Source organism: Aphelocoma coerulescens, chromosome 1A (genome assembly GCF_041296385.1).
Source record: "Aphelocoma coerulescens isolate FSJ_1873_10779 chromosome 1A, UR_Acoe_1.0, whole genome shotgun sequence".
Classification (NCBI taxonomy): domain Eukaryota; kingdom Metazoa; phylum Chordata; class Aves; order Passeriformes; family Corvidae; genus Aphelocoma; species Aphelocoma coerulescens.
The window spans coordinates 36,160,212-36,187,951 of NC_091014.1; positions in this window are offsets into that span (position 1 = coordinate 36,160,212).

Genomic DNA, 27,740 nt, shown 5'->3' on the forward strand with positions numbered 1-27,740 from the left:
TGAGGAGTGCAGAAACCTCAGTAATTTTGGTGTCCTGGCCTGGTATCACTGCCAGTTTTATCTCCAGCCCCTTGCTCCAAAGGCTTTGGCATTTGTTACTGCCAAAGGATCACTGTCCTGTCCTCTTCCCCTGGTCTGTCCAGCTGGACAGAAGGGTGCAGGATTTGTCCCTCCTGGAAGAAAATAATAAGGAATTGAAAATGAAGTGCCTTGTTGCTCTGTGAGTGCCAGTATTGCCCCAGGATGATAGCATTTCACACAGGAGAGCTGCATGGCCCTGCTTCAGCCTGGAGCTGCAGCCCTGGCCCTTATCAGGTATTGACTATCTACGAGGACAATAGCACAAGGAATTTTGTTTGCTAAGGTAATGACAGACTTTATTATAGAGCAACTGTACCATACCAAACATGTTTAATAATTAAGCAATGAGATATGACAAGAGGCAAATTCCAGCACAATTTTTACATGCCTTGGATTGTATGATGAGGCCAAAGGCCAAGGAATTTTCAACAGACACTCAAACTATTTTGCATTTGAATCACCTATTCTGTCTAGTTTTCCACACTCTTTAGCACAATGGTGATATTCTGTCATAAATATTGTAAGCATTTAATTTCTTATGGTCTGAGACCTTGGAATCTATTCTCCAAGTGATATATGTGTATCACAGGCATGCAGAACATGGAATGCACCCCTTTGTCCATGATTAAGTCTGGAATTGATTTTCAGACCACAGCTAACAGGTCTGAAAAATAGGTTCGCTGATGGAATTGCTGACAGATTAACTACATCGATGCAAGGGAACATCAACTCAGTGCCATGGTTGCTAACTCAAATATTTCTCCTTATGCCTTAAAAAAGAAGAGAAAAACTTGAGATTTTGAGACAATGCTTGTTCTTATCTGCTGCAAATTTGATACGAGTTCTGTTTACTTCACACTTGTCTCTCTACTTTAGAACTTGAGCACATTATTATGAAATGCAATCATTTCCACAGAAACACCACACTAATGCAGCATCAATTCTGAGACTTTAATCCTATAAAATCAGGCAAAGCCAGACTGAAGATTCTCAAAATAGATTTACAACAAGCTCTTTGTGGTGTGTTTTGCAAGGACTTTCTTTATGCAGAGAACATAATACTGGGTAGTGTGACGTACTGTACAGCAAATATTTGTTTTTGAGATAAGCATGGAGGCTTGAAAGGTCTAATGAGCTAATTGAAATAAATAAGGCTGAGCTGGAATTCAGGGCCGGATGTGCGTGGCAGTGATGGGGAAGCTGCCCAAATGCTTTGCTACTCCTTCTCTAAAGACCAGACTTCTGGCTGGCAAGATACTATATCTTCGGGCTGCTGACCCCTCCCCACCTCTGCTTTGGGTAACCCATACCTGCAGGAACAATATAAGCCATTCCTGGCATAATTAGGTTTACTAATATTTAAGAGAGTGTATACCTCACCAGGACAATTAAAAGCAGAATCATGCTCTTTGGAATGGCCAGAATATGTTGTTCAAAGGAAAAAGAGCAAACTTAAAAACTAAACGTTGCAAGTTCTGTAATGTACTCATATATGTCTGTAATGTTCATTAGAGACACCAGAATGTAATTGGCATTCCTGTCCTCAAAAGCTTCTGCTTCGGCAGAAACCTGAAGTTCAGGGTGCACTGGAAACTCATAGGAAGCAACCTCATCTCGAGGCAGAGAGCCATCATGCACAGACTGTGGCCATGTGGTAGGGTGGCTGGATGCAGACCAGCCTGGATGGTCACCAAGGGCCACCTCAGAGCTGCTTTTAAACACAGCATAGATGAAGATCTTATTACAATACAGAGGGGCAGAGGTGAGGAAAGAAGGCATCAATTAAAACATGATCATCTGACTGTGTGGTTAGGTATTTCCACATCTTCCTGTGTGCTCAGCCAGCTGTGTGTAACATCTGGAGTTGGGAGGGGGAGTACAGCTGGGACAAGGTCCTTTCCTGATTCCTGCAGATAATCTGCTTTTGCCCCGAGGCACTACACTTTGCTAACCATCTTCAAATCCAATTTTAAACAGACTGCAAGATCATACTGTAACACTGGCTGGCTAGGACAGCATATAACTCAAGGTATGATACGTACCTTGCAATGCATTTCACTGGAAAGTGAAGAAAGAAATCAGTTCTATTAAAAACAACAACAGCCATGCCTTTCTATGCGGCTATTCTTTATATTATATTTAGATATCTAGACTCTTATCATTTTCTTGTATAAGTAAGGGCTGTTTCATAGAAGCTTCAGGAAAATAGCTGCATTTTAATACAGTCTAATTGACTTTTATGGTTATCTCTGAGGATTCCTGGTCATAAAAGCTAATTAAATTACACTGATCTACATATTCAAGAACCATTCTATTACTTACCCTTGGAAAGGAAAAAAAAAAAAGCCAACCAAACTGGAGGCTGGAGGCTTATACTCATCATTAGAACACCTCAGTTTGATTTGCTCATTGTTACAGGATATGTTTAACCTTCTTGAACAAGTAACTGTCCTTACCAGTTTGAAGAATGTTGGTTATGCAATTTCAGATCTCTCATTCTGCAAATGTAGAAACATCTATATACTCAATTTACAATTCTACATTCATCTAATAATTCCCAAGAGAAAAGGTTAAAAAAAAAAAAAAAAAGGCAAAAGTAAATCATCTAAATCTGCATGATAGGGTCTTTATAAAGTAGACTTTTTGCATTTTCTCTGTTATCTTTTTTTTAGGTGCCCATTTTTTATTTTTATCTTTTAGTTCCATTCACCTTGTAAGAGATCTTGACTTAACTTGTATTAACAGCTTAACAGTATGCCAATCCTAATACTGTAAAAAAATTGCTTTTTTTTTAATCTGAACTCCCATTATTTTTCTGTATTTATTACCTGCACATTGCCAGATTTCCAAGATATTTAAGTACCAAACAAGTCAGATGAATGCCAAGTAAGATTTTATGAAGCAGGCAATATTTCTGAAAGTCTTAGCAGAAGTTTAAAACTATCTTTCAGCACCTAAATACCTTTCAAAACTCAGCCTAAGGCAGTAAGCAAAATTCTCCCTTAGAATTATGGCCATTTGCCCTGACAAAAATTGCAGAAACCAGTTCCTCTAGAGTTAGTATCCACATATTTCAACTGTTTTATTTAGAGGCCCTCTGACACAATGCACCATACTGATCTCTGTCTAAATGCCTTAATCCAGCTAAAGGCAACACATCACACACTAAAGAATTTTCAAGAATTGCCCAGCAGCAGCTCAGACTCCAGCATCTTGTACCCACCATGTCAGGGGACACAAAATGCTCTAGACACCAGCAGTGAAGTGGCAACATCTTCATTTTGCTTTTCTATTATGAATTGACTGAAGAGCTCTGACCATCTCTTCCACCTTCTGCCTGTCTGTCCCCCCTTCTTTCAACTTCTTTGGCTCCAAGTATTTGGGGGACTGCTGTTAACATCTTGTTTGTATCTGCGAATTGCCTGGCAATGCAAGGCACAAGTATTGTCATTTCCACCACTTCTCCTTACTGCTGACCCACCCTTTTTTCCCAGCTCCAAGCAGCTTTTAAAAGCACTCCTGACATGATTTTTAAAAAGTTCATATACCAAATATAAAGTAGTATGGGGAAGACATCAAGAAACCAGTGCAATTTGCACCAATTAGTATCAGCACCAACAAATCCCTCTGTGAAGACCCTCAGTGCTGTGGGAGTTTGTAATGAACATGAAAATCTAAAGATCACTTCCAACTAGAAAAAAAAAAAAGAGGAGCCAATTTGTTCAAAAAAAGGAAAAAAACCCCACCTTTTTCTACAATGTAATGCAAAAAATTACCAATGTTTTACAAAGCACCATGAACTTCCAAAGGAAAAAATGTGAACAAAAGGAGGTAAGGCTTCTGCTGGTTTGCTAATTTAACCAAATTGTGAAAGGAGGCAGTGAGGGACCAGCCTAAAGATCAGTCTCTGCCTGTGTTTCATACTATTTAAGACCTTACTGAGCAACAGGTGCCACTTCTTTAACAGGAGTTGTTAACCAACTATTAGCTATGTTAGGCTGAAGAACTGGGGGTCTGCGTTTCTTCAGTGAGGAACAGACCAAAGCGAGAACATTGTGAGACAAAGAATAAGGACTCCCATTGAAACATGTACCTCACATTCTTGTCAGCATGCACATACAGCACCTCAGTGACACCACAGCCACCCACTCTACATTGCTTTTTCTACTCTGAATTACATAAAATTCAGGATTCTGTGCATTGTCTGAGAAATTACTGACAAAAGCAGACACTTGCAGATGCAAGAGGTCCCTGTTTACAGAGATCCTACCCAGCAATGCTTCCCTGAGCACAGCTGCAATCAAGCTGGGCAGTTGCAGTCCCATGTTCCTGCCAGAGCTTCCCCGGGATGCTGCTGGGCCAGCACCTCTCTGGGAGTCAGGGCCTGCAGGGTCTCACCAGAGGGATGGGCGGGGCAGAACTTCACCCCAGTCAGGGACCAGGGCAGCTGGGTTCCACCAAGAATCCAGATCACTGGACACCTCTGTGGTGGAGAGGCAGGTCCAAGGGCAAGCCAGTCTAAAGGCCAGGGTCCATGAAGGTCAAGGGCGTCCATGACTGGGCATAGCTCTAGAGCAGCATCACAGCTCAGACAGAAGTCTAAAGGCCTGAGCCAAAATGGAGCCCATGGGTAGAGGTCTGGTCCCTGGAGAGGCAGCGCAGGGATAGTAAGGCTGTTAGTGCACCCACAAGGCTTATCAGACAGGAAACCTTGCTTGTTCTGCTGCCCTTAAGGATCTCGGGCTTTTTCCTGTGGTCTTCATGCCTTTCCTGTCTTTCCAGGATTTCTGTAATCTTTCTTGCTGAAGTCCTTGTAGGCACACAGATGCACAACAGAGGTTATCTCCTGCACTGTCCTCTTGCATCAGAATACCCTTGGGTATTCTCGCTCCAGCTCCACTCTGACTTCAGTAGGGGTGGAGGTCCCTTCCTTTCTAGATGAGCTGGTGGCTTTTTTTAGGTTTATCTTGAAGGAAAAGCAGCTGATGATGCTTACAAAGTTTAAACCAATCCAGAAAAACAGGGACCAAGCAGTCTCAGGTACATATGTTTTAGCTGTATTTACCTAACACCAAAGCCTTCAGGTTCTAATAAATAGTAACATTTCAAGGGTCGAGCTTCAGTGGTGAATCTGTGCACATAAAAGGAAAGTGTATCAGCTCTGCAAGGGGTCTGGTAATCTGGAATGTCTTTGTTTCTACCTGGGAAATATGACCCCCAGGCTCATCCTCAGCAGGGCTGGGCTGCAGGTGCTGCTGACAGCTGCAGCAGTGTGCACTGTGCCTCTCAAGCGAATCTGTGATCTAATCAGGCAGGTCAATAAATATGGCCAATATATTTTAACTGACTAGGTTCACAGACCCATTATGTCTGTGTTCATAGATGGATTGCTAGGGAAGACATTCACAACTTTTCTTATTAAAAATATTTGAAGCTGTTCGCCACCACTTTGCCATAATTCAGAATGAAACTGCTCTAGCTGAACCTTTTTCTTTTTAGCAAAGCTGCTCATCTGCGTCTGTTTGATCTAAGGACAGTTATCTTGCATTAGCATGCAGTATCTGATAAACAAGGGTGCACAGTAAGATTAGAGCCCGTGGTGTTGACAGTAACAAGGTCCATCCACAAAAACCTGCAGAGTACTTAGTGAGGGCCCAAAGAGTTCATTCCCTGCTGATCATACTCTGCTTCTACCTCCCACCCATCCTCACCCACAATACTGTTTCACTGTTGTGTCCTTCCCACAAGGCACCACAGTTTCTGTAACAATTGATTTTTGTGTCTCAAATGCATTTCTGAATGCAAAACTGGACTGCAAAAGAACTGCTGAGGCAATGACAGTCACTGTTTTGGATTCTTCCACAGATATCTTCTAATGCACCCCTGAGAAGAAGGGGAAGTGTGCCCTTTTAGCACAAGGGCTGTAATGTAACTAGAAAATTTCTTGATCTTTTAGGAACATGGAAGTTTTACAAGTCCTCAATTTACTGTCTGACTGTACAATGTCTGAGTGACAAGACAGTACCAGTTTTTAAAAAATAACTCATATTTGGAAACCTCTCTTCGTATTGGAATTGGGGTATATTGGTCACTAAAATAGGAGCTGGGAACCTAAATGCTCTTTAGGGTGTAGTCCTTAGATGCTTCTTGTCAGATAATGGCCTGCCCACAGGGATGTATGACGTGAGTTTGACACTAAATTCATTAATCCCGAAACTGGGTATGTAAGTGATGGGGAGGATTCTGTGCAGGACAGACAATCCTCCTGCATCACCCAGCTTATTACAAGTACATCAAACCATGGTTCATCTCTCAGGACCTCAGTAGCCCTTGTTAAAACTCTTGTACTGATCATAAGGATGTTTCTACAGGGAGATCAAAATCCAGAAAAAAATTAATATATTGACCACTACCACAGCTGATCTGTAGTGTGCCAGAGAGATGAGAGGTGTTCATGCCAGGAATGGTAGTCTTTGTACCAGACCTTGTTTAAGCAGCACATGAAAAAACAGTTCTGTTTCTCAAAACCCTACAGTTTAAAGCTAGGAAAAAATGCAGCAGATAGGCAGAAGAGAAGACAAGAGAATAAGTTTAAGGAAGTGATGAAACAAATATTTGTCAGTCTAGTAGGTCTCATGCAAACTCATGGAAATAATATGGAAAAAGGAGAGTTTCAAAGGAGAACTGAAGAGACATTATCAGCTATGCAGATGTTTCAGGGAGAGCTTCTCTTGAGTGTTTGGGACAGCATGAGAGGCATGTGTTAGAAAAGCTAGCAGGAGGCGATGGGTATTGGTACATTCAAAGATACAAACTGGCTTCTCAGTCCTGAAGGAGGTGGTAGGTAGGATGAGGATAAGCCATGCTTCTCCGACCCCCAGTCAGGCACAGAGGGAAGGTACCAACAGAGACACTCCCTTAGAGCATTACAAAAACTGTTAACAGCAAAAAAGCCCCCCTTAGTTTTGACCTGCTGTGAGTCAAAAATAGCTATAAAACTGAAATGGAAACACATGGACAAATAACTGCTGAGGAAAAGGACTCCATAAAAGCAGTGTAAACACAGAGTCTTCCAATGTTTCTAAAACAGTTTTTTCTCTGCCTACAATTCAATAAGAAGGTACTGGGTGTACCTTCTGATGTTTGTCAAGATTTAACTACAAATTGAGAATTTTATTCCCCTGCTTATCCTTTTGTTGTTTGTTGGTACTTATTTTCATAGATCTTCCTTACCACACTGGACTTTCTAACATTCAACAACCACTTCTTGCTTCAGCTGCACTTTTTTATATCAGTGTAACCACTTTTTGCATGGTCCCTTAGTGTTTGTTCTCTGCTTTGTTTGGATTAAAAAAGAAGGACTTGGACTTGCAATCGTACCAATTGCTACTTGAGTATTTATCAGTACCTACTTGTAAATTCGTGAAAGTTTTAGTGAGTTTTGCATAATTGTTCTGATCATTATCTCTATTGTCCTTTATAAGGGAAAACTTGTATCAGAGTCATCGCTATTCCACATTCTTTCAGCTCCAGAAACAACCCTGAAGTCAGGCCAGATAGATGCCTGGATTTGACCCTGCTATTCTGCTTATCCATATGTTTGCCAGATATCGAGGTTAAAGCATAGCCCAGACCACTGAAAGTCCAAGTAGGAGGGAACTAGAGTTGCAAGGAAGAGACGACCTTACCTGTCACACTAGGGATACCACATTCAGTACGTATTTTCACTCCTCTTGCAGAAACAGGGGTAATCTTCTTCCTGACACCAAAAAGGTCTGTGTTTGCTCTGAGGAGCTGCTGTGCAGGGTTGATGTGTTGGCAGGATGCTGTCCTGAAAAAACTTCTCTTAAAGTTCAGGCACAGATGGATCAAAAAACAATTGACAGCTGTCCTGACTACAGCATTACCATCCACACAAAGATTGTCAGCGCTTTTTTTCTCTTAATTCTCTTGGTTATAGTCACCTTACAAGACTATTAGAACATACAAGCAAAAAAATAATCCCAAATTGTCATTAAAACTTGTTTCTTTGTGACTCTTATGGACTAGATGGTCTCTACCATCTGTGCAGTGCATGGATATTTTTAGCAATTGTAAACTGTAGTGATGGGCCAGAAACATGCAGTTTCGTACATTTCAGTCAGAATCTGCATTTGTGCCATTTGAGTCAACCACATTCAATGTATTTGTAATAAGTCACCTATATCAACGGTGTGTTTGTCCTCTGCTAAAAATCATATTATGTTGATTGAAGTACCACAGTTCCTTTTTAAAAAAATTTCCTGGTCTGTAATTGTTGTGGCATGGCCATCAGGAGGCAGGGGAAGTGTGGTAGGTCAGGAGGATGCCTGCCACAAGCTCTGTCCCATTAGTTCACCATTAGTGCATTGTATGAACTCTATGGGAAGTGTACATACAAAGGCTCAAAAAGGAAGCCCACTCTCATCATTCTGTGTCTAAGTACTTGTATTTAACTAACATTGCTTCAACTACAGGAGACATTTCAAGAGATAGTATTTAAAAATGGCTTAGCCACGTCATGGTTTTTTGACCTACTGACTACACTTTAATGTATAATCTACAAATATGCAAAAGGAGAAAACACATGAGTCAAAAGTAGGTGGTAGCAAGATCCTTCACCATGTTTCAGCCCCTTTATGAAGTGTTGACAACACAGCAAAAAAAAATCCACAAAACTGGCAGCAGCAAATACTCCTTGGTTAAAGAACTGCTGGAGACAGTAGTAAAACCTGGACACTTGTGCCAATACTATCCTAGAGGAACGCTAGGAAGGGAACTGGGGAGGAGATGAAAAGTGTTGTGTTGGCTCTCGGTTGTGTTTAAGCTGCAGTATCTTTGAAAAATCCAGTATATGCCACTGAAGGTGTACAATAAGGTGAGTGCCCCAGGCCTATGACATTTATATCATATTTCCTGGAGATCCAGCACAGTATTTTGTCCACAAATTTTGGAAACAACTGCCATATAATATTGACAATCAGCTGAATTATTTATTTCAAACAATAAAGAAGAAAATGATCCAGATGGTATTGAAAGGAGACTGAGAGTCAGGAAGGCTGGGCTATGTCCTGGTTCTATCTTTAAAAAGCTGTTTAATTGTATAATTCTCTTAATATACATGCACATTGCCATGTCCATCTTTTAAATTATAGTGCTCGTCTGCTGATGAAGCTTATATAATTTCTAAGAAAGTAATTCAGATACCTGGATGACAGGAGCTCTGAGCATGCATTGTATTATTGCTGGCCCATGTGGTCTGAGGAGATCTTCACTGAAATATTAAGCAGTAATCTGATTGATTCTTCTTATGACTTCTTGAACTGAGCCATTAGCCAAAGTTAGATATCTTTGCTGATTTGACAAGAAGCCTTGGAGAGGGTCCTAGGTCTTTCTTTACTTCCAAACATCTTTAAAAGATGTTTACCAAACAAGTTACCTTTCTGCTGCCTGTGGGTCAAAGAACAGATCTTTGTGCTAGGCTCTTCTCAGGGCTTGTTCAAGCATTGCCCTTTCATTTGTTTTCTCACCATCTCCGTCCCTCTGTTGGCAGGCTAGGAGAGGGTCATCATTACTTCCATCTCTAAAACATATTTAACTTCCAAAAGTGTTATCCAGTAGGCTGTCAGAGACTTTATCTGGGTCCTTCTTGTAGATGATGATCTCCTGACTTTGTTTTTTCATTTATACAAGCTCTTTTTTTTGAAGATCTCTTTCACACCCTCCAGCTTCAGTGGGGTGCAGCCTTACACACAACATTTGTTTAATAGAGTGAAAGGTCCTTTTTACCACCTGTAGTATTCCTTCTCCAGCAATAATTTTGCTGCAAACTGAAATCAAAATCTGCCCTGCATTTGGCAGGGCCTTGACTTAGCTGCTAGCAGAGGCACCATTTTTCAAACAAATATTTATATTTGTGTTTTATTTGTGGTTGATCCTATGGGAAAAAATTAAATGTGTTATTTTCCCAATTAAATCTGAATTATTCGTATTTGGGGTTAAGAGTCCATTCTGTGATTTTTACTTGCTTTGCTATAGTTTTATTGCTGAATTTGCTATGTTGAAGAATTGTGTGTGTCAGAAATAGTCAGCAGGCAATTTAATTAGGCTGGAGTATACATTTCTGAATGTCACATGGATGGTCCAGAAGTGTTCACAGACAGCTTCAGGCGAAGGTCAGCAGCATCAGAAAATGTTCCTCTAAACAACTGGGAACTTTAAGGACAGATATAGGGGTTTTATATTTAAAAATAACCTCATAGCTAATCATTCTACCCATATGTTGAAGAGCTGCTGCTTTGTCATTTCCTTATGTTTGTTTAGTTTATATGGTAGTATATGCGATGCGTAGATAGATTATGGATTGTTTTTCTGACTTCAAAACCCAAAAGTTTCATCTAGCATTTTTAAAGGGAATATTAAAGTTACTGCAAATGGGCTAGTCTACTGATTTTGAACAGGCTTTCATGTTTCTTATTCCAAGTAAAATTATTAGACCAGGTACTCTTGATGTTGTGAGTTTATCGATGCTCACAGGGGTCCCATGAAGGCAGAAAACTAAAGTGCATAATCCATTTATATAAAGTTACCTACAAGAACGTGCAGTTCAGGGAACACACACAATCTAGACACCTCACCCCATGCCAAAATCCTGCTGGGGCAGCAGGAAACTCCTGTGCAAAGAATTCTAGCAGGTGTGGGCCTTATCTTTGTGCCTTGTACACATCACCTCTGTTTTCCCAGCTGCAGTTGCTTTTGCCTCCCTGAAGCTTTTGTGCTGAGCTATCAATATTGTTGATACATTCTCTATTTGAAAGTGTAACATTTTGTATTTTTATTTATTTATACAATTCCTTACTCTTGCTACAAGAAATGAAGTTGTAAATGGATATTCCATTGACTGCCTAAGCAATCAGGGCTTTAATTTTGCTTTCAGTGAAGTTTCAGTTTTCCACTGACACAAGAACAGATTTGTATTCATGACTGCTTTTGATAATTACACCAAAAAGAGAGGAGCTGCCATTAATGTAATGCAGTTTTCCAAATCAATATTGTGGCCTCTTCCTCTCTGATCTGCTGAAATACAATTTCAGAAATGCAGAACATGTGGCTGTTCATGGGGAGGGAGGCACAGAGTTCCTAATGTTACCTCACTGTTTAGAAAAAGTAAAATCTGAGTTGGTGGGCCTTAAAGAAGAGAGGCTGAGGGGAGCTGGCAGAGTTAAGCGGTTTTATAAAACAAACAACATCAGCTTAAGCCACAGTAGTGCCTGTAGTAGTTTCATGCAGGGGGAAGGTATTATCAACCTCCTCCTTGCTTCCTCATTAGCTATTTTTGGCTCCAGACAAGTCCTTCATTCCTCTTTTCCAAGAATGCCAGACTTCCATCACTATAACAAGAAGAACAACGGCAGCAAAACAATGTGCATGTCTGGGAGTGCTCCGAAGGATGAAGCTCAAAGATAGAAATTGTTATGATATTTTAAGAGAATAAAGAGGGTTTCCAATTTAGCAACTGCGTTTGTGTTATAAAATGTTGTACTGGCAAAGATATACATTTTCCAGGCTTTCCCAAAGTCAGCTCATGCTACATATATTTCATCTTGTCATTAGGATATCTTGCAAAATTCAAGAAGTAATATGAGTGTTTCTGAAACAGTGAGGTCTCACATTGCAAAGTACAGTATTAGAGAAACACACAAGGGTCTATACTCCATCAGAGCACCAAATTCTACCAAACACTGTAAAGCTGCATTGACTTCACCCATTTCTTGGTTGTTGGCTTTTTTTTTTTAAGAGAGAGAATTGTGATAAAACAAAAATTTAATAAAATATTTCAATGAAAATTTTCAGAAAATATTTTCAATTATCAGGATATGTTTTTTCCCCACAAGAATGAATCTTCCAGATTCTGTGGAAATCATACCATGCATCTGCACTTTCGGACATTTTCAGCATCCTCTAGTCCAAAAATCTCACTCATGGGTTGGATTCTTCTGAAAATTCATGTCTGCTTTGGGGATGTTTTCATCTGAATTAATGACATAAGATTTCTACATAGCCAATCCCAATGGGAGAAGAAAACATTTCCAAAAAAAAATTTAATTTTATCCCAACCCAGACATCTAAAACAGAGATACATCAAGGCCTTTTAAAGTGACTTTCTGTTTGTTGATAGTAAAGATAGCCCAAGGTGCCTGGTTCAGACATATATCTTTGTATTGTAGATGACTCAAGTTGGGTGAGATGTATTCTGCCCCATATGTCTTTTTGATTTTACAGGCTCTCTTGGAAGTAGACGAGGCAGTAGACAGCAAAAATACTGAGACATTTTTGTTCCATATACCAGAAAGTTTGGTGTTCCCCCAGCAGGTCTACTCACCATATGTCTTTACATTTGTTCTGTATCACAAAATTGACTTCTTGTTGCTTGGTTAAATACAACATTTTTGAGAAACTGACATATGGTGGTACCACGCCACTCTTCAGAACTGGGATTCTATGGAGAGCAGTGGGGAATTCTGTTTAAAAGCTGTCCTCAAAAAATCTCAGCTAAATGGGGAAAAGAAGGGGTTTTTTGTCAGAAGCACCTCTTCTTAAAATATTGGTAAATTACTTAACTACTATGAGTTATTTGTATCAGAAAATGCTTATAGCAGCTGTTGAGTATGGCACTGAAGTGGATTTGATTCTGTGCATCCAAATGCTTGAAAATTCTTTACACATAGACAGATGTTTAAGATGCAAATGTGTTAGAGCTGAACCTGCCAGATCTAAAACAGATCTTGTTTGCTTGCTGTTTTCTCCCTCTTTCAAGTAACATTCATTTCATTATTATTTTTATGTTCCAGGGTAAGGAGTAAATAATGCAATGGCAACCAGCTGTCTCACTGGCAGCACTCTCCCTGCTCCCTGAGGCTTCGATAGTCAGTAGGTGTCCCACACTGTGAGAGCCAGCAGAAGAGAGATCTGGGGAGGGCACATTTACACAGCTCCAGAAGGCTGAGACTATCTTATAAAAGCTTTCTGGGTGTTGCCATTTCCCTCTGGACTAAGTCACACAGGTCAAACCGTACCATGTCCAGGGGTAATGTGGTAGGAGATATCAACAAATTTTCTCACTCCTGTGGCATAACACTCCCTACATCCTAATACTTCAGATAATGAGTGTCATCTTCAGAGCCCTCCACCCACTGCCTTAGCCACCCTACATCTGAGCTGAGGAGGTCTCAGCTACAGGATTCTCCATCTGCACCGATCACACCAGACCTAGGGTTCAGAGTATCTGATCTCGTTTCACACAAGCTCCCAAAGCTCTGCTGGCAAGCCAGCATTGCTGCTGAATCACCAATGTGTCTTAGTCAGTCTGCTTAAAATGGCACAGCTCTGAATTGTCTGATTGCCTCCTCCAAGCTGCATCTGACTTTGTGCTAGCACACCTCGCTTGTTTCTAGCTACTGGCTGGTCCTCTTCGCTCATTTCTAGATACTGGCCTCACCTCTGAATTTGCACCTCCGTGCTCCTTCAGACATCTGTGTTCCAAAGGCCATGTGATCGTCCTCAGCCCCTTCTTCTACTGAGGTACCAGGGTTTTCCTCCACTTGCACTATCAGGCCATAAACCCTTCAGGGCAAGGGCTTATTACATGTTAGGCACTGACCTCTTCCTGTACCACATCATGTACATTTACAACACTATCAATTATTTAAAATAGCTCTGCCTTCAGTTCAGCGACATGCTGAGTTAAGCTCCATAGCCTTTGGGTAGTTTGCGGCAATTTTATTTTTCCCCCTCAATGTTCACAAATCTCTTGCTGCTCTGTAGCATTTGTTACTATTTGCTAAGGGAGATTATATATGGTATATTATCACTCAAGAGAAGTGTTTTTGGGGAGATAATGTAAGCTTTCTTCATAAAAATCCAGCTACACCTTCTTAGCAATGGAAGCCCAGACCTTACCCCCAGAGGGGCCTTGACTTCATTAGCACTTTCATTTAGCTCAGACAAGTAATTATCAATATCAACATCCAATTCTAGCAAATCTAGCTGGATGTGCCACAAGGTGACAAGATGTAATAAATATAAAACAGGAAAGAAGAAGAGAAAATGTTCCTTTTACTTAACAAGGGAGACAAGGCAGCAACAGCAACAAATGGCAATGTACAAGTATCTGCTTTATTTTTAATGTAACCTTATTCCCATACACAAAGATAATTTTTTTATGCTTTTTCTCTTGAAGTGGTGGGGACAATTTTAATTATTTACTCAGGTTAATTAAGAAATTAAATTCTGCCTCCTGAAATATAAATACCAGGATGTTATATGACACAGATCTAGTTTTATTTAGCTCAGGAATAGCCAGAGATAAATGCAATGCCTTTCCTCCCTAAGGTCTGCCAGGAGCCAGAGCACTTTGGCAAGGCCTTTGCACTCCCCACCATCTTCGCATCCTGTATGTGCTCAGGGATAAAGCAGGAACAAGAGGGTCAGGGCATCCAAGGACATGGCAAAAGCCAGAAAGGATGAGACCCCTTTCTTGCACTGTGCACTCTGTGTGCACCTTTTTGTGTGAGTGTGTGTGCATGTATGTGTATGCATGTATACATGTGTGGTAGTGTCCTGGAAGAGAAACCTGGGAGCAAGACTTTTACCATGGGACCACATTATCAGATGACTCATGATAGCCATGAAGATTCCAAAACCATTGTTTCTATTTTTCTCTCTTCATTCAGACCTAGACATCTAAATAATTATTAAACTTTTTTTAGCCACTGTGACAAGAGCATTAGACCCTAAGACTACTCAGCCTCATTGTGGAAGATATAATCCCCACAGCTTTTAAGGTAAGCCCCCAAATCAAGATGTAGAGCCACTTGCTTACCTGTGTATTATACTAACCAAGCACACTTGGTTAGTATAATAGATGGCAATCCATCTTTTAATGGAAAAGCTTGAGGGAAATGAAAATATCATCTGAACCACTCCTCACAGCCTGTAAGTCTAGCTGGTCTCTAGCCATCACAGGACTAGGTCTGTTGGGTAGCTGGCCTTGGAGACAGCCCAAAGTCTGCAAAGACCTTGCTTACAGGGGTGCTTGTGTAGAGCACAGTCACTACAACTCAGTCACTCCCCAACCTGCTACACTCAAGGACAGGAAGAAGAATCCTAAATCATAGTTCCTAAAATTTGCTTAGATGTCAAAACCTCTGTGTTTGGCAAATTCAAACCAGGAAGTACAGAGGAGAGTTTCTCTTGCTCTTTGAGCTTTTCTCTAGGATGTAGGAAGGCTGAGGCTCTCCAGGGTGCTAACACCAGCTGTGACAGTGGCTGCATCCTCAAAATGAGTGCAGAGGAAAGAGGAAGGGTCTGAGAAATGAAAGAGCTAAGCCAGTATCTTGAATGCTCCCCCGCAAGTCTTCTTCTCTGTTTCATGAGGCCTTTGGCCTGCAGAACCCCTTTATGCTGTATGTGAAGGGATGTGTGCCTACACTAGGAATGTTTTCAAATAGTTTCCTTCTTGCTGCGATCAAAGCCCCTTTCTTCCTGTCCAACATACATACTTTTTACACTTACACTATTAAAAGGTTTGGGGTTTTTTTTCTCCTGTATCTCAAATACCTCAAAATTATTTTTAAGTCTAAGCTGTTTCATCATCTGAGTGGATAACAAACATGTTGAATAGTGCCAGACCCAGACAGATCCCTGTCCAACCCTGCTGCATCTCTCTGTGCAGCCTGTTGGTGAACTATCAATTACGCCTTTCTACACATGGTAAACAATGGACCTGGCTAACCATGCCATATATCAAATTCAAGGTCACCAAGAGCTTCACTGTCAGCCTGGGGAGGTGACTTCAAGACTCACTGCCAGCCTCCAGAGTCACTGCTTCCTCACAAATTCCTCACACTTTAGTAGCTTTCTACACATCCTCCCATCCATCACATCCCTGTTGGAGGCATCACAATAAGAGGAGGACAGTTATTGCCAGTGCTGCTCTGAGGAGCACCTACCAGCACACAGAGGATCCTACAGCACTGGAGAAACTACAAGTGGAGTAAGCCTTTACACCTTCATCCCAGCAGTCTGCCTCTGGGATGCTATGTTAGGAGGCCCAAAAGAAGAACTTAAGCAAAAAACAGAGGAGAGACTGCAAATGCTAAATGAGAAGGTAATAATTCTGAAATTTTTTGCTTGTCCACAAAGCATATTAAAAAGCCACAGAAGCACAAAATAAGGCCTCTAAAGGCAACACTATAAAACTACCCTTTTCCTGACCCGTGGTTCAGATAGAAAGCTTGAGGCTAGAAGTGTATTGTGTTCTTCTCTAAGTTTTAACTGATCATCATGGTGCATTTGCCATTTTTCCTATGGCTGATCAAAAAGATCCAGTAAAAACTGTCCATTATCTTTTTTTTTTTTAAATTCTTTATTCACCGAAGCCAGTTTTTTATTCATGGTCCAGCAGCTCAAAAAAGGGAAGCAATAGAGGAAGAGAAGTAGAGAAACTTATGATTTACATAGATGACTGGTCCTCTACACATTCTCCAAATCTCTTTTACTTGCCTGTTATGCACAGTCTGGCTTCTTACTGGCCTCCTGAAAAATGTACATTTCAACAAGGAATTTGAGTAAAGGGAACAGTGAGTGAGCCTTAGTGACTCCTTAAGGCAATAGCTGCAATAATCTCCTCAGATGAGAAAAATATACATTCATATAACTCGATTTATATTCCATGGGATAATATATTACTTTCAGAATGACCTCTTACGTGAGTAACTGAGCATCCTGTAACATTGAAAGTGGTTTTGTGTTAAAAGCAGCTTTCAAGGCAAATAGCATGACCTTGCAGAGCTGACAGGGCTAATGCTGTGAAATGCATGTGGTATCAACAGTCACCTGAGCAAACCAGCCCCATGTGGGTAAAGCTGCATGCCTAAGGCATTTGCTGGGTATAGCCCCATAGCTGCAGCCATCGTGGAAGTTGGTTTATAACCTGTCTTTCCAATGGAATTAATAAGCTTTTCCATTAATAAGATACTACAAACACTTTTGCCTTTGCTATAAAGTCTGAGATAACAAAATAATGTTCCTCAGAGGCATAATGTGAGGTTAACCATGCACTCGGAGTGCCTTCCTCAAGCACAAACTCATTCTTTCTCCTGATTAGGGGTTCATTAGGAAGCAACTGGATTTCAGTGACTCCGAGAACGAGACAAGTGTGTCCCTCCTACGAAAACATCATCTTCATGATTGTTTCTATGTGTCCCGTTCCTCTTCAGGCAAAGTGATTTTACAACATCCTGACTAGTGTTAACATAGTTAGCAAGTGAAGCAAAAAGTGATGGCATGGACAAGCTACTACTATGTGTGCCCAGGATACTTGTATTCCAGTTGCTAGCCTGTGCTGTCATATCTTTACCACTGCATGAAGTATATTAAAATTAACACAGGTAGCTCATAAGTATGCCGTATCTGCCTTGAGCAAATATTTATAGTCTGTGTAGACATATACAGTTCAAAAGCCAAAAAAAGTGGAACAAATGTCTATAACGGCACACTTTTGCTACACTTTTTTCTCTTTTGCATATTAGCAAAATAAGCTTCCTTTGCGGAAATTCTTATTATAGTCTTGCTTAGAATAGACTGGCAAGTGATGGGCTGAGTCATATTGGGTCCGATCTCCCTTATATGGCAGCAAACTAGGAGTCACTCTGTTTAAGTTCCCTGGCATAAAACTAGGCTAAGTGGGATCAGAATTAGGCTCACAAACTTATGCAAGGGTGTTATAGGTGCTGCTGGTGATACACGTATTTTGGAGTTAACCCCCATCTAATTCGTCACCATCAGGGTGACAGCAACAGTTCTCAGAACTGGAGTCCAAATCCATATGGAAGAGTATACAACAAAAGGATCTCCAGCCTGGGAAACGGGTTTTGCTTTAACATAGGATATATGAGAGTGTCTCAAACACACACTTGATACTTGCAACCCATAATGGCAATGAGACTAAAAGCACAAGTAAGGGTTACAAGATGATCCCTGACAAAATTACTAATGCCTTAGACTCTTTATTCTGACCCTCTATGCTGTCATACAACTATTAAAAACTACTGGGGGATTCCTTGTGATTTCTCTCTGAAGAAGGTTCATGAATCTCGTGATCTGACTGGCTTAAAAGGTTAGTCGTTCCCTGACATGTAAGCAACATTATAACAATATTAAATAGCAAATCATCTCATCTTCATACAATTCCTGAGCATTTATAATTGCTTAATTGCTATGAGTTTTGTTGGCAAAGACTGTACAAACTACTTTCCAGGGTGTATTCATTTCCACCCATTTTTATTGCAGTCCCTGCTGTTCTTCTTCATTATTTTTATTCTCTCTGGACCATGCACCACTTTGCTGAATCCAATGTCTTTTCTTAAAAGCCAGTTTTCCTTGCTAACTTGTTAATTTTTTTTCCCTGCTCGCTTTGATGTCTTTCTTCAGTTTCTCAGTGCATCCTCAGAACTCCAATTCATTTCAGGCTTTTATTTCTGTTGATGACTGCTCTTTAATTTACTACTACATATGCCAGCAATTTACAACTGTCTGATTTCCTTAATTTGAATTTTTCACGCAATAATAAGTAAGACACTAAGTCGATGTAGTGCTATCAACCTAAGGTGAAAGAAAAAAAAGGGGGGGAAAAAAGGGAAGACACAAACCAACATCTTCAGTTGTTTTATGATTCTAAGTCTTTGTGCCATTTTTGGTCTTCTAATCTAAAGGTAAGGACAAAGATATGCAAATCAGAAGCAACAACAAAAATAACACTGAAGGAAAGTCCAGTGTATTTGAAAACATAATTTGGTTTAGCAATAAAGCTAATATACTCTCATTTTTCAAAAGATATTTTCAATTTCAAGCCAAAATGCCATTTGAAACTCATTTTAATTAATTGTTTGAAGGTGAACCCCAGTCTCAGCCGTGCAGCACTTGCACAGGGCAACTGTTACACTCTTCATGGGAGGTCGCAAAATAGGGAGAAAGCATAGGGGGAAGGAGAAGAAAAGAGTAGAAGGTGGGGAAGGGAGAAACAAAAGCTTACAGAATTATCCCATGAATTCTTATGTGCCCCCCAGAATATAGTGTATATCCCACCTTTCCCCTTTAGCTCACTACATGGCGCAAAAGCATTCTGTACACTTTTTTTGTAGGTTTCCTTTAAGACCTTGTTTCCCTGAAGTTAAACTCCTTGTAAGGCTCTGACATACAGAATTATTCTGCTCAGAGCACAAGGATCAGGCTTATACTTAATGTTGATGTAAACTATAAAGGCAGTGTTTTTAGCGTGTGGTTAAAACAAAGAATGGAGAATTTAGCATGTCTAAATTCACAAAGAGAAAACCGGAACATACTTCTAAGGGAAAAAACATGTCAGACACCATTCTCCTTGTCATGTTCATAAACCAATCATTTCTGTGTGATTCCTTTTAAGTTCAAAGCACTGAGTTTTTTTAGTAAATGAGACAACAGGGAAATGGTGAAAACAGTTTCCCTGAGGAGAACTGTTCCCCAGTTCTTAAAAAGTTTGAACATTTCCAAACCTTAGGGAGATGAAAGCATTTTCTGTTACATTTGTGCTTTTCTTCCTGGTATTTATTATTTTTTATTCTTCTTACTGAATGTAATACAGCAAGAAGGAAACGAAGAGCTAATTCAGATCCATAACTGAGCTCTTGAGTTGGCTGACACCAGTCTCCTCTCAAAATGTTTTGAAAGGTTTCCCACCATTTTCAGTGGTGTGGCATGGTACTTATTGCTGTCCTCACACTGGGCCCCCATTCAGGTGTTTCAGGACTTTGTAGGTGTATTGTACCTGCTGTGTGGATTATGGAAGAAAATTCAGCACAAAAAAGAGCTAAGAAGAGTAGTTTCAGTTATGTCTTAGATTTTTTTAAAATATGTTTCCATCTGAAATATCCTGGAAATGTTTATATATAGCAATAGGCTCACAAATAGCGGCAGGAAGGGAGCTTGGGAGGTCCTCTAATCCATCCTGTTACCTACAGCAGGATAGGCCATACCTACGCCACTTCTCACAGATGCTTCTCCAGCTTCCTCTTAGAGATCTGCTTCCTAGGACATATATTCTAATACTTCATTATCCTTCCCATTAAAAATTGTCACTACTGTCCAAACTGTGTGATGCACATGAACTATCCCCCTTAGCACATTTTTTCTGGTCTTATCCGACATGTACACAGAGGTCAGACAATTTCCTGTCCTCTCCCTGGCAGGCCTCAGTGTTTGAAAAAAAACACATTTGAAGGCTGCCATCATGTCACTCCTCCCTCTTCATTTCTCCATAGAAAATAACCTGCCTTTCCTCAGAGTCTATGCCCTCATTATTTCTTGAGCATTGATCCTTCTTGTCGCTTATCTCATTAAAATCTGCCATTAATTCTGCCTTTTCTGAAGTGGGAGACCCCAAAATGGATTCTGTATGGATGAGGAAAAGATCCCACCCTTGTCAAACCCTTCCTCTCCAACTCAATATGGAATATCAATACAGAAAATCTTCATCAACCACGGCAGAAACAAATAGTATTTAAAGATCTATTAAGCTCAGCTTTCAGGAAATTGCAATCTGGCCTCATTGTGCCATTTGTAAGCATTAACAGGCATTAAGGCTAGCACCAGATACACTAGTATAAGTGAATACCCACCCAGAGGGAAGAAAAATTATAGGTGCTGTTGAATCCAGACATGTTCCCCTAACTGCCATGTTGGGGCCTCCACTGTAGTGTCCCACTAGTAAGGGTCATTTGCCTTCCTCACACACACACACAAAAAAAAAGAGATGCAGAAAATCTGAGATGAGAGGGAGAAAGTGCTGACCTACTATAACTCAGTCAGTGTTGGTACAAAATGATGCTTGGATAGCAGGATTCTGTCTTCATTCTTTCTATCTCTTACAAAAATCAATCCAGATCACACAGAATTAGTATAAAATTTTCTGGAGACTAACTTTCAGAGTTAATCTCCAGAGAGACTGGTCAGTAGCTTTATAACAGGGAATTGTGTGCTGTGGGCTTCTCTTGTGTAGCATTTAGGATTCCATTCAAGAGCAGTTCCCCTTTGTCTGCTGCCTTCATAAATAATGGATGCATCTTGCATTAGAGATTAGCAAAGATTGTTAAGTGTCCTTTTTTGCATGTGCAAGATTTGGTAGCTTTTGAAATATTGATATAGTTGTGCAATTTGGTGTACCTATAATGTTTTTAAGAAATAATTTAAAAAATTTTTAAAAAGAGGAAAATTACAGTAGATCTAAAAAGCAGATACCTGATTCTCATAAACATCAAAAAAATGTGATCCTTCCATCTTTAAATCTATGAAAAAATAGTTGCATTACTAACTTTTGTAATATTCTTTTAAGAAGACTCTACAGAGATTGCTGTAGGTTTCAAAGCAATTATGGCAGGAGGTCATGAAAAACCTTCAGGAAATGCTGCCAAGGTACTGCACCATCTAAAAGGAAGAACACAGTGCTGGAAACTTTCAAATCTGATTGAGGGTAGATAAAGGAAGACAAATTTTTTAAATCCTCTTTACTCATTTCACTAATTTTATTTTTAATGTAACACTTTAAAAGGACATCTTTTATCTGCAAACACATGTTTAGCCTCAGTATTCCTTTTTGGAAAAATCACCACAGATAATTCACTGCATGTTCTGGTGGGAACCATCTTTCTCAAAACTGGTGACTTCTGTTTTTCATTTTGTGTGCATGCTACAGAGTTTAACTGTCTAAGCAGCAACATTGTGCTCGTTGTTGTGGTTCTCTGTATGCAATGAAGTCCTATTTCCAGATCTCTAGCCCATCCCTTCCGCATATTCCACAGACAGGACTTGTAAGCATAGCTTATTACAGGGATGAGTTAACCAGTAATTTCATTGTGCTCCATGGCTAGGATCCCAAAATGCAGTCTGCCTAGCCAAAAAAGGGTGGACAAAAATTGAAAGACTGCATTAAATAGCCATAGGAGTTACAGGCTCTGATAATACATACAGTTATGGCAAAATCATTGCTTTCATGCTGTGGCCAACTTGCCAGTGTCCAGAGCTATGGCAGAGAAGAACAGGAATAAAGGCCTGAAATAACCTAGCTAATGAAAATTGCAGGCAATATGGTACAGAGAAACTTGGTGCCAAGGCATTTGAATGGTTTGCTGTGAAGTCAGCCAGGATGGCTGGTGCCACATTAGCACTATTATGCCCTTCTGGAGCATGTTGATTCCTTCAGGACCACACAGTTGGTGCCTTTTGTCTATGTTCCACATTGCAGGGATGCTCAGAGCTGGATAAGAAGCACAGTGCAGTTGTACTCAGGGCTCTGCAGGAGTTAGCTCAGCTCCAGCTGGACTTAGTACCTCAAGCTTAGTGCCAGACTTGCTAAACTGAAGCTGGCTTTGTGCAAAGCCACGCTAGGTCATGGGGTGCTTGGACATACAAGTTGCCTCTGTTCAGAGCAAGCTTCATTCTGGTGGGATTAAGTAGTTCAGTGTATAGAATGTACAAAATTGGCTGAGCTTCTTCAGTGACAAACTTACTTTAGATGTGGTATAGCTATCTAACCAAACTACTACTAGCACTAACCAAACTACTGAGTCTGGTCAGATCCAAACTGCCTCTGTAATCATAATATGATTTCTCCTGCATGTCAGTAAGCAGTCAATAGCTGCCAACTAACTCAACTGTTTCCCAAACTTTACGTCTTAGTCCGTGCTACTCTGTGAAAACAAGGCTAGAGTTTCCATCCTTTGGCCAATTGAGGGAACAGCGGGGTGAGGAGCTCATAACTCATGAAATAGAACTGAAAAAATGATGGTTTAGCAGACAAAGAGCAGAAACAACAGGTCTGAGGTAACAGGGACCGAAATATTCAGCTTTCATGACCACACAGGTATACCACAAAAATAATCAAGAAAAGAAAGTTATTTGAAAGTTGGAAAGCAGGGGACAGGTACTCTATTCCTAAACAGATTAACTAAGGCATGACTGACTAGAATTACATGTGCCTTTTTAAATTGCCCATTTAGCAGCACTAGGGAACGTGGAGAGAGCAAGAGAGATTGACCACATTGTTTTCTTTTGACTCTAAGGCAGACTGTTTGGACTGGAAGAGGATCAGAACTTGCAACAAGTTCTTCACTTTTCTAAAATTCATCAGGTTACACACAATGTATCCAAAAGTGGTGTAGCCTCTCCCCACATCATAAATACGTTATAGAAGGAGAGTGGGAAAGTATGACAATATTTGCAAGTTTCTTCTCTTTCAATTTTGTGACCTCTATTCACCTTGTTTTCTGAGTTGTCATTTGATTCCTCTCTTCTTCCCACCTTTCCTGTGAAGAAATGTGAAATAATCCACAGAAATATTTCGAAACATAGAAACAGGGACACCAATTCAAGGAACATCAGTGCAGCCCAGGCTCTAACAGTGGGCAGCAGTAAATGCCTAGAAAAGAATTAGGAACAGAGCAAGTGCATCAGGTTGTTCCCAGAATATCTAGTGAGAACACAGCAATTTGTGATTCAGAGGATTCCTGAACCAGACACGGTGATTTTGCATTTAATAGCCCCCAATGGATTAATCTTTCATTAAGTTGTCTAGTCACTCTTGAACCCATGCTAATTTTACTCATCTACAGCATTCTGGGGGGAGGGGGTCACATCTTCAGCATTCTCTCTTCCATATTGTTACTTAAGGTTCTTGGCTTTAATATATGAAGAAGACATTTCAGGAAATATCTCAAGAATTGACGAATGAGGGTTGATCTTTGACCTTGAGGTGGAGACAGATATGACTCCCCTTCAGAAGATCAGACAAATGTACCTCTGCCTTTACACAGACAAAGAAACCCCATCATAACTAAACACAACAGTAGCGAGTCTTTAAACAGTGAAAGTACTTGAATCTGGTTTCAGGTGCAAACTTTTCATCATGAACAGTTGAATCCATTAGAAGAGTTATCAAGAAGTAATCTAAACTTGGCTGCATAGTGGGACTGTGCAGATGTATTGCTTTTTGATAAGTATTGAACTGAATTTATGCTGCAGTGTGGCTAGACAGACTCATTCCCATGGAGTTTCATAGTCAGCATCTTCTGTTTTCCACCATTCCTTCTTTCCAAAGGATACAGTTCCCTGTGCCATTCCTCATAATGTTCAAAGGAATTCACAATAGAAGCGTAAATTCTACTGTATACTGAGAAGAACAAATCCTTTGTGCCATAAGGTAATGGAGCATATCTAAAATAATATAGCACAAGCTTTAAGCTCAGCAAGAACAATTCTGTTGCCACTAGCTTATTGAAAAATTTGGCCAAGCATACTTCTGTATTTTCTTCATGCCTGATTGTTGTGTTCAAACAAAGGCCTTCTCTTTTCTACTTAATATAAACGCTCCTTGTTTAAATCCAGAGTTCATAACTTAAGATTTTTTCCTAGGGAAATTGTTCTATTGGTGTTACTAATGCTGCTGAGAAGACCAAAAGAAAAAAAGTTTTCTAAAGCATTTAGGATTCTGTACTACATTAATACAGACTGAAATGGGAAACACTAAAGCACTGAGCTGGCTTTGGACAGCCTAACTGGCAATAGCCGCTGCACTCTGCTGGCGTACCCAGTTTTACCTGACATCATCCAGGAATTGCTACAGAATGAGGTGCTGAGATTTGGACAGAAAGCTCTGGCAAAGAGGTGGAAGTTCAAGATACCCACAGGGATGTCACCTGATTTTATGTAGGTGGATGAGATTATGTTGGGTCAAAGGCAGACAGGAAGAAGGGAAGACCAGGGAGAATTTTCCCATGGAATCTGTACAGTAATCTGGAAGAGGGAAAGGAAGACCTTCAACAAAAATGCTAGAAGAGGAGCTGGAAGGAGCAGAAAGAGAAGTTAGTACGATGGCAGACATTCAATATGATATGACCCAGGATGGGACTAGGAACAGAAGGTGGCTGGAAGCAATCCAAAATCCTTTATAAATTCCAAAATTATTTCTCTGAAGATCTGGGTCAAGAAATAATAAATGAAAGGGTCAAGGACTCATATTTTGACTTTCGACTAATATGTACAAGTATCTTCCCCTATACAAAAGTCCATCTCTCCAGTGTATTGCTGTTTGCTGCAGTGGTTAATAGATTATGCTTTTGCAGTTCAAGGAGGGTGAGATCTGCTTTCTGTTTCCTTCCAAGGAATGAAGGCTTCAGAAGCAGTGGGACAGTGAACAGCATGGGTATAAGCAGGAGAGGGGACAGAATGGCTCCATACATTACTAGCCCAGCAAGCAGGATTTTGCAGAGGGGAAGAATGGGCGACTAGACCATAGGGCTGTTGTTCCGATGACTGACTGCTTCTTGGCAAGATGAGAGGCGGGAGCTGCAAGCAGGCATGGGGCCACAGCTGTCCAGAGGGAGAACCAGAACATCCCATGTGTCTGTGAAGAAGAGAAAATGCCTTCAATTGCCACACCCCCAAGTATCCCACCTGGGTTCTTGAACCCTCAGATTGAGTGGTTAAATATTTTGCACTGAGGAACGGACACAGGTTGTTCTTCAGTCACTACATCATGCTGTGCTGTTTGCTCTAAACTTACATTCAAAACAGAGCTGGACTTTTGAACTGCAGGCCCCCGGGGAGACAGAGCTATGTACCATTACTAAATTTAGACACTTCTGAAGTGGAAAATGGTACAATGTTTTGCAAATAGCAAACTTTTCAGGATGTAACACATAAGAGTTGTTCCATACAGCCTGGCTGTTACAAACAAATGATTGGAAAACAGGCAATCATTAATCTCTTTCTGTAAAGACATATAGATTCTTAAACTGTTCACAGATTACTTCAGATATATCCAGAAAGAAAGGCCTGATTTTTCTTGCTGGCTCCAGTCGCACTGAGTATTTCACAATGGCACTTCTGCCTAGGAATTGCTGTTCCCTGAGGAGGTATTCCAACCCTCTGCAGAAACAGATGAGTCTATGTAAACACTTTTTCATTTATTTACAATATTTTTGAAGGGGTTTCTTACACTATATTATGATCTTTTTTGTTTTTTAAAGCTATATAGGTATCATCAAAATTTATAATCTACTACATCAGATAATTACGTTATTTATGGCCTTTAACACCTTCAGTTCAGTTCAGAGCATTTAATTATATTTTGAATATTACTTTTCTGTACAATCTTCAAAGTCATCATTCCAACAGCAATATAGTTATTATTTCTTAATATTGGGATACATAGGGTTAATTAGGATACCTTACTACTTTATGTGTCTTGTTGTGGCTTGTTTATAAAGATCTGTAAGAAATCTGACTTTGGATTTCTTGAGTTTTCTGTGAGAGCTCACCCACTGCATTACATCACAACATCTGCTTCATGTAAACTTCGTGAAGGTCACTGGGACCCAGCACAGCAAGCAGTAACTAGGGGTTAGCTTGGCGGGTGGAAGCAAGCAAAGGTTCCTCTGCAGAAGCTTTCTGACAAGGACTGCAGTCACTACAAGTGATCTGTGTATTTCCATGGATATTCAAAACAGTAAATCCAAATGACTCTTGGGATGTACAAACTGGAATACATAAAGAAGAACAGAAAAAGCCCAGAGCTATGCTTCCTCCTTTAGTTTTCTTTCATTAACAATAGAGAAGTCAGACACAATGAAATAAAGTGTGTGTACTTAGACCAGATTGCTTTACTATTTAGATAACAGAGTCATTTAATAACAAGAAGTAAAATCCTGTAAAAATTAGCATTTTGCCTCTCTGATGCAGATTGATGGTTCTGAGTAAAACTCGGATAATACAGCTGCATGAATGATGAGACAATATAATTTAAGACAAAATGTAATTATGTTGCAACACTATCTCTTGGTTTAAGTTGCACAGCAGGATAAGGGTTTCCTGAGACAAATTTGATAACCACCTTTTTCTTCTTTTTAGTTGCCTAGTTACAGAGTTTGTAAGTATCTATTACAAGGTTAGCCCATTTGTGAGGTATCCTAAATATGTTACATCTGAAACTATAGCCTTGGCAATGTACCAGAGACTCAAAGGTTTCTTACAGGAGTCTCTGATGTGCATCAGGTTCCAACAAAACCTACAGATTAAGGTAATTTTTGGCATACAAAAAGGTCCAGGCTAGGCCCAGACAAAGACCCAGTGTTTCTCCATGAGTTAGTCATTAAGCTTCTTTGTGATTCAATCCCCTTGATATCTGTAATACGCAAAACAAAAGTACATTTCCTTCATTTCTATAAAGAATTTTAAAATCTACAAATAAAAGAGTTGTACAGCAGAGTTAAGTACTATTATCCTAAGTAACTCAATTGCTGTATCTCAAATCTATCTATCTATCTATCTATCTATCTATCTATCTATCTATCTATCTTCTATGATTCATAGATTTGCTCTCTTTTTACTAATACTTTATACAGGCTTCGTGCTTTTTGAAAGCATTTTCAATATTTTTTGCTGTCATGCTCCAGAATTTGCAAGGATTCACTTTTGGGGACTCTGGTTTGGAGCCTGAATTGCCCTAATATCTGCTTCTCTCCTGATAGTCACAAAGGTGACCTTGAAGCTGT